The sequence below is a fragment of the Mustela erminea genome, chromosome 20 (assembly GCF_009829155.1).
Source record: "Mustela erminea isolate mMusErm1 chromosome 20, mMusErm1.Pri, whole genome shotgun sequence".
Lineage (NCBI taxonomy): Eukaryota > Metazoa > Chordata > Mammalia > Carnivora > Mustelidae > Mustela > Mustela erminea.
In genome coordinates, this window is record NC_045633.1 from 21,492,344 (window position 1) to 21,499,928 (window position 7,585).

At 51.8% G+C, this 7,585-nt stretch overlaps 1 protein-coding gene across 2 annotated transcripts in view; it reads right to left on the reverse strand.

Annotated features, from left to right (window-relative positions):
* Positions 1-4,393: 4,393 nt before the first annotated feature.
* ZNF75A (zinc finger protein 75a) overlaps positions 4,394-7,585 on the reverse strand; it is a 28,278-nt gene continuing 25,086 nt past the window's right edge. Inside the window, exons 10-11 of one of the 2 annotated variants that reach the window (XM_032327932.1) lie at positions 7,290-7,491; positions 4,394-4,533 (exon numbers count right to left, since the gene is read on the reverse strand). The gene's annotated coding sequence lies outside the window, so the exon portion shown is untranslated. The remainder of the gene's footprint in view (positions 4,534-7,289; positions 7,492-7,585) is intronic. The other variant, XM_032327933.1, reaches the window with a different exon arrangement.

A 7,585-nucleotide genomic window follows, 5' to 3' on the forward strand; every position in this document is an offset into this window, starting at 1 on the left:
CCACAGCCCCGACAGATGGCTCGGTACAAGCCAGAGAGGCTGGCACTCAGCGTTGCGGCTTTTCCCTGTCCCCTCTGCAGCCCAGGTCCGCCTGCGCTGGCCTCTCTCACGGAGCACATGGCGTTACAGCTCCAGTCCTTGGCTTCCTCAGACCACTGTGGGCCTCCAGCCCGGACTCTCTCCCCTTCCCTCCTGCTCCAGCAACGCCCTCCTGTCCTGACCCCGGTGTGTGTTGGCCGCGTCCCCGCAGCACGCTTTCCCCTCGTTTCCGCCGAGCTCAGGGCAGCCTGTTGCTACTTAGCTGCTGGGGGCGAGGCCTTTGACAGTGGAGGGGAGACCTGGGGACAGACTGGCACAAACAGAGCTGGCCTCTTGTCCTCAGATGGGTCACCGTGTCTGAACATCCAAAAAGAGACAGTATAGGTGCGCCGGGGTGGCTCAGTCAGTTAAGCGTGTGCCTCGGCTCCTGTCCTGATCCTGGGGTCCTGGGATCGAGTCCCGCATCAGGATCTCTGCTCAACGGGGACGTACTTCTCCCTCTCCCCCTGCTTGCTGCTCTGCCTACTTGTGCACAGACGCTGTCTCTGTGTCAAAAATAAATAAATAAAATCTATGAAAAAGAGGGGTACTATAGGACAGTAGCGGCATCTAGGGGTGATTTTCCTGTGAGACCAGGGTTAAGAGTTTGTAAATACTAAAATCAGAGAATGAAACTAGGCTAGTATTTAGCAAAAAGCTGAATCCTGGGAGAAATTACATTTAGGGGGTATCTGGGTGGCTCAGCTGGTTGAGCATCTGCCTTCAGCTCAGGTCATGTTCCCAGGGTCCTAGGATTGAGCCCCATGTCGAGCTCCCTGCTCAGTGTGGAACCTGTTTGTCCCATTCCCTCGCCAGTGTACATAACTTGCTTTCTCTCTCTCATAAATAATAACTTAAAAAAAAAAAGACAGCATAGAACAGTACATGGGATCTCCAGGTTTTTTCCTCACGACCACAGGGTTTGGACCGTGAGCATAGTAAACTGGAAAATGCACTTAGACTGTTACTTAGCACAAGGCTGAATCCCATGAAGAATTCCATTTACAGGGGCACCTGGGTGGCTCAGTGGGTTAAAGCCTCTGCCTTTGCCTCACGTCATGATCTCAGGGTCCTGGGATCGAGCCCCGCATCGGAATCTCTGCTCAACAGGGAGCCTGCTTCCCCCTCTCTCTCTGCCTGCCTCTCTGCCTACCTGAGATCTCCATCTGTCAAATAAATAAAATCTTAAAAAAAAAAAATTCCATTTACGTATTTGTCCCTTATGGTGCTTTTTTTTTTTTTAAAAGATTTTTATTTATTTATTTGACAGAAATCACAAGTAGATGGAGAGGCAGGCAGAAAGAGAGAGAGGGAAGCAGGCTCTCTGCTGAGCAGAGAGCCCGATGCGGGACTCGATCCCAGGACTCTGAGATCATGACCTGAGCCGAAGGCAGCGGCTTAACCCACTGAGCCACCCAGGCGCCCCCTTATGGTGCTTTAACTGCGACTTTCCTCGTTGTCCTGTTCTTTCTTCATAGCCCCAGGTCTTTCTGTTCCCTCAGGTCTTGACATAAAACACACACACACACACACGCTAAAAGAGAGAATAAGAAAACGGATGACTCGGGGCAAGCAGAAGTGAGGAAGGCCGTGTGGAGAAAGTCTAGGGAAAACCCTGAGCCCAGAAGAGACCAGAAGGGTGAGCCTGAGCCAGGAGGGCAACATGCATGTTCTCCAGGGGAGAGGGCGGGAGACCCCTGTCCCAGGACAGGAGGCAGCAGGCATCCTGGGCCAGGGAGAAGGCCTGTGCACGTCTCCTGAGCGGGGGAGACGACTCTCAGGGCTTTCCCTGTCGCCCCCAGCCACTCCCCGAACTGGGAAAAACATTTAAGTGCCAGCAGTGTGGGAGAAGCTTTAACCGAGGTTCCTACCTCATTCGGCACCAGAGTCCACACAGGAGAGGAGCCTCAAGAGTGCGGCGAATGCGGGAAAGGCTTCAGTGAGGGCTCCAAGCTCTCTGTGCACCTAAGGACGCACACAGTGGAGAGAGTGGTAGCCATAGTGCCTCTGTGGCTGCGGGGAATGTGGGAAAAGCTTCAAACAGAGCTCCAGCCTCATTGTCCACCAGAGGACCACACCGGGGAGAAGCCTTATCAGTGCACCGTCTGTGGGAAGAGATGCAACAACAGCTCCCAGTTCAGTGCTCACTGGTGAGTCCACAGCGGGCGGAGCCCCCAGCCCTGTGCCCATGTGGGAAAATCTTCAACAACAGCTCCCTCGTCCATGCCCAGCAGAAGACGCACACTGGGGAGAAGCCCTACAAGTGCTCTCGGTGTGAGAAAAGCATCCCCAAGAACCCTGTTCTCACCCCCCATCAGGGGCACACAGAGAAGACACATGCACACCCCCAAAAGGGACACATGTTATGAGCATACAGGAAAACCAACACATCAGTCCCCTAGTGTGAGTCTTCCGAAGCATCTATCGGCTTGTGGAGGCTTCTGTGATCGAGTCCCTGGCTTGGCAGGAGATTTACAAGCGGATCTCAAGAACCACAGCAGGGACAGGAATCCGAGTACATGTGCCCAGCTCTCTTCCTAGGCGCGCCTGTGACCCACAGTCCTGTGTCACCGTGGACTTCCACACAGATCCACAGTCCTGCCAGGAAACAAGGGTAACCTTGTCCTGGAGAGAGAATGGGTGGCTAGAGGCCTGGGAACGGTTTCTGGGGCAGGTCAGAGAAGACCTTTTCCCTGCTCATGGGAAGCACATCTGAAAGGGAATGGCCTTGATGAATCCTAATCCAATAATGACCTCTAGGCACCTGCTCTTTGCCATGTCTACCTCAGAGTAGGTCACTGCTCTGTCCGCCAGTCACCCAGAAAAGAGAGTAAAGCAGGAGGGACAGCTTAAGTCACAGGGTACCACTACTCTAAGTGACTTAATCTCAGAGCAGGTGTGCCATCTGGGTTCCTCTTTCTAAGATTTCTCCTCTGTATCACGCCCACCGAGGTTCTTGGTTTCTTGTGTTACATTTAATGGTTTCTATAGGTTTATAAACATTACTATTTCTAATGAAAATAATGGCGTCTCCCCCTGTGCTCTCTCGGCTTTTGATGCTAATTTTCTTGATTAGAGACTTTATCCTTGGGGACCTGGGTGGCTCAGTCAGTTAAGGGTCTGCCTTTGGCTCAGGTCATTATCCCGGGGTCCTGGGATCAAGGCCTGTGTAGGGCTCCCTGATCAGTAGGGAGTGTGCTTCTCCCTCTGCCTCTGCCACCTGCCTCCATGCTTGTGCCCTCTTTCTCTCTGAAATAAAGAAAACCTTAAGAAAAAGAAAAGAATAAAAAACTTTATCCTCATGCAGAGGTCCACAAGTGCCTGAACAGCCTCAAGAGCCTGTGTCGGCACAGGAGGACATAGAGGGGAGCAGCAGAATTGGGTCGGAGGTGGGCTGCATGCTCACGGGGCGGGGGGGGGGGGGACATCAGAGGTGTAAGGAAAACGGGTCCAGGAGGAATGATCTGCGTTGTGGAGTACTAAGAAATAACCTATAACCTGTTTTTCTGAAGAGAGATTTAACCTGTGAAATTTCCACGGATTAAACGTGGTCAGAGATGGGCATGTCGCCTGGTTCCTGGCCTGTGCACACAAGCTGTTAGTACTTTCTCGAATTACGGTGAAAGCAAGTGTCATGGTGGCTGCTTCAGTCTTTCTGAGGAATTAAGCAAGAACAATTTTTTTCTTCAAAACAATAAAGGAAAGTTTTAGTTTTAGGGAAGAAAGAGAAGGCAGGCAAGTCCTAAGAATCCATGTCAGTGTCTCCTCCAGTTGAGCCTTGCCCAGGCACCCACATTTCCCTGCACATACCGTTCCCGAGCAGGACCCCCACGACAGCCTATGCTGGTTGGTTCCCAGAGCCCCAGGCGCAACACTGCTCTACACAGAGGGAAAAAGTGGCATCTTTCCAGAGCCTGGGTGAAGGCAAACAGGTGGGTTTCACTGTGACCTGTCCCGGGACAGCTGACTTCACCGGACATCATGTTGGGGAAGAGAGACAGAGCCCAGGCTGGATCCGCAGGGAAGGGCTTTGCATACCTGGTCAAGGAGGTGGATTTGCTTAATGAGGGAACCTGCAGAAGTCAGTGGAAACAACAAGGAAGGGACGCACCCAGGCAGCCTCTCCAGCAGGCTCCTCCCACTCCCGGGTGCTGCCAGGGAGTTGGGGGCAACTGCTGACTGCTTGCCTTGTTGGAAGTGGGGCTGCCTCCCTGCTCCAAACTGCTTCATGCCCCAGTCTGCCGGGCAGAGAAAGGAAGAACCCAGCGCTCGCCTGTCAGCTGCCCTGTATGGTCTGGAGGAGACAGGTAGGAACTGGAGAGCACATTCATTTATTCATTCCTTCAGGAAATATTTGGTATTTCCTCGTTCTCTGCTATACCAGGTTCTTTAGCAGCCGCATACAACACCGTCAATGAAGCGGACACCCCATCTTCCAGAATCACCTCACCAGACCTAGAGGAACACAAGCACCAGTCGGACAGCACCACCGGATCCAAAACCCCAAGATGGGACCCAGCTCTGCAGGGCCTCTCTTCCAAGTCCTGATTAATCCAACCTTTCACTGCGTTCCCCCCACCCCATGGGGACTAGCTGCTCCCTGCGCTCACAGTGTCGGGTCCCTTGCTGCCTACCTCCCATGGACTCCCACAGCCTCACCACTGCACTGGCCCCTGGAGGAGGAATCTGAAGTAGGTGCATAGCAGGGAACACCTTCAGGCCTACAGCTCTCTTCTCCGGTACAGAACAGCCTCCTGGTTTGGTTCAGCCCTTCACGTGTCTATTAAGAAGCCGGTTTTCCCTCCTGTGTATGAAATCCTGGCACTCACCAAATGGTTTCTGTACTTTCCTCCCTCACGGAAACATTTTAACTAATTGATAGAATCTCAGTGGGCACTTGTGATTTACTAACCACTCCTGCGGGCAAGATCCTCAAGATTCTCACAACCCAAAGATGACAGCCAAAGCCACAGGTCACCCTCCCCACCTTCACAGATATCTGTTGTGGTTCCTCAGTCTAAGATGGCAGTTGGGTGCTCGCAGCTGAAAGGGGAGCTGGATCCCTCCAGCTGCCCGACTCCAACTTTCCTTTCCCCTGGCCACCTCTTCTCGGCCTCTCCTGGGAGGGGACTACCCTACCAGCCAGTGCAGGAACCGGCTGGGGAATACTGGGACCCTGGGCAGGAGCATGCACACTTCTCCACTGACCTCATCACGTGCCAATCTCTGCATTCCCTGTTTTTGCTCCCATCTCCAGTCTTGGTACTCATCCTTATCTAGTTTCCTGGCAGAGAGTGAGGACGGAGAGATCTTTACTTGTGAAGAACACAGAACCTTAGCAGGTAACCTACGTCCCTGTGGCAGGGGTCAGGCCTCCAAACATGAACTTAGTGCAGCCAACCCTGTTGTGGCAGATGGAGGCAGTGGCTCAGATATGCTCCATGGACTTGGCCATTCTAGTGACTCCTCTGGAATTTTTGCAGAAGTCTGTGATTTACGGAGTACTGCAAGTAAAGTCTGGGTTTCCTGGGAGGCTCGATACACAGTGCTATCATAGGTTAGGTGATGTGGTCAGAGATTCAGTGACGGAGCTGGATTTTGAATTTGGGTTCAGTCAATTCCAAAATGTTAATTTACTTTAGTCTTTCACTCCTGCAATCTGGTCAGCCCTTTCTGTGGGACCTCAGGGGACACACCTTCTACTGCATGTTACTACCACCAGACTAGTCTTGTGGTTCCAGGGGCCAGAGGTCTGGGCCTGCCCTGAATATGCAGGCATCGCTTAGGATGCATGTCATACCCACTACCACCAACCCTCCCAGATATGCCACTGTGCCTGGCACCAGAGTAAAAGCTACGTAGTACAGCAGAGATAAGACATGGCGCCTAACAAGATTTTACAGCCTCCAGCTTGAAACGGCCAAAGGAGAGCTCTTATTTGGTAGAAGCATGCTTACACAGTACCCATTACCATCCACCTACTGGAGCGCATCCATGCTTAGCAATAAGGATTGTCCACTGGAATCCCTGGTTGGACTGGCTTTAGGGTCAAGACTTCATACTCAGACACAGTAAGGAGACATATCCCACATGGGCTGCCTTACTCATTGTGGTTTTTGGGGTTGGCCAAGCACAATGGGGCCTTACTCACCCAGTCTCCCTCTCACCTTGGCTTCCTAGCCTCTCCTACAAGCTAGGCTCTCAATCATTGCACCTGTATGTTCCTTCTTTTTCCACTGACAAGCCTTGACAAGTCTAAATGGGGTCTTCTAAGTAGAGATTTATCCCACACACCCCTTCCTCTAGGTAGTGTCTTCTGCTAGATCCCCCTGTCCATGCTTTCCCTGCTGAACTAGCTCCCAGAAAGGTATTCAGAAAACTTTCTTATCAGGGTGCCTGGGTGGCTCAGTGGGTTGAGCCGCTGCCTTCGGCTCAGGTCATGATCTCAGGGTCCTGGGATTGAGTCCTGCGTCCGGCTCTCTACTCGGCAGGGAGCCTGCTTCTCGCTCTCTCTCTCTCTCTCTCTCTCTCTGCCTGCCTCTCTGCCTACTTGTGATCTCTCTCTGTCAAATAAATAAATAAAATCTTAAAAAAAAAAGAAAAAAAATTTCTTATCAGACGACATTAAGATCAGACACTCTTTCTTGGTGACAAAAAGCCACCACAAATGCCCCAAGCACAGACTTTCATACATAACCCTGCTCAGAGCTATCACGGAAAGAGCCTTTTGAGGAAAGGACCAGATGGAACTGTGAAGCCTACATTTGGAACTGAGCTGTCTCAACCTGTCACCTGCCCACCAATTCAGTAGCTCTCTGTTCCCAATTCAGATCCTGACACAACTACAAGGTCACGCCTATGACGTCACAGGCACTGACAAACTCATCCTTGATCCTTCTTGCCTCTCTCATTTCCAATCTGAGACTGTATCTCACCATTTCCTTAAAATAGTTGGGTTCCCTTTGAAGGCCCTATGGTCTGAATGTGAGTTCTGGCTCTTCTCTTGGGAAAATCCCCAGACATGGGCTTTGTGGGCTTGCAAGTCCCCACAGAATCACAGAGTTGCTGGCTTTTCTTGGGAGCACACACAGCATCACCTGACAAAAAACCCACCATTGACACCTTACCTCCCACAGACAGATCATCTTAGGAGCCCAAGGAAGAAAGGTATAGGTATAGACATTCCTGGAGGGCCAGAGCTAAAAAGGTACCTGAGAAGTACGGTATGTGTGGCAGGGCAGAAGAGAAGAGTCGGGAACGCAGGGTCACACTGGATAGTGACAGAGAGGACTTCAGAGTTCTGTTTGCTCAGGACATGCAGAGAGGGCTGTGTTAGCTCCCATGCAGAACCCCAGAGCTCTGACACCTTGCAGCACTGCTCTCAACCCCAGCTGGTCTCACTCCGGCCCTTTCCTAAGCAGAAAATCAGTTATATTAGTCTGTTTGAAGGAGGGGTGTGACCCAGACACTGAGGACACAGTCAAATTCCTCAGAGCTTGCTGGGTAT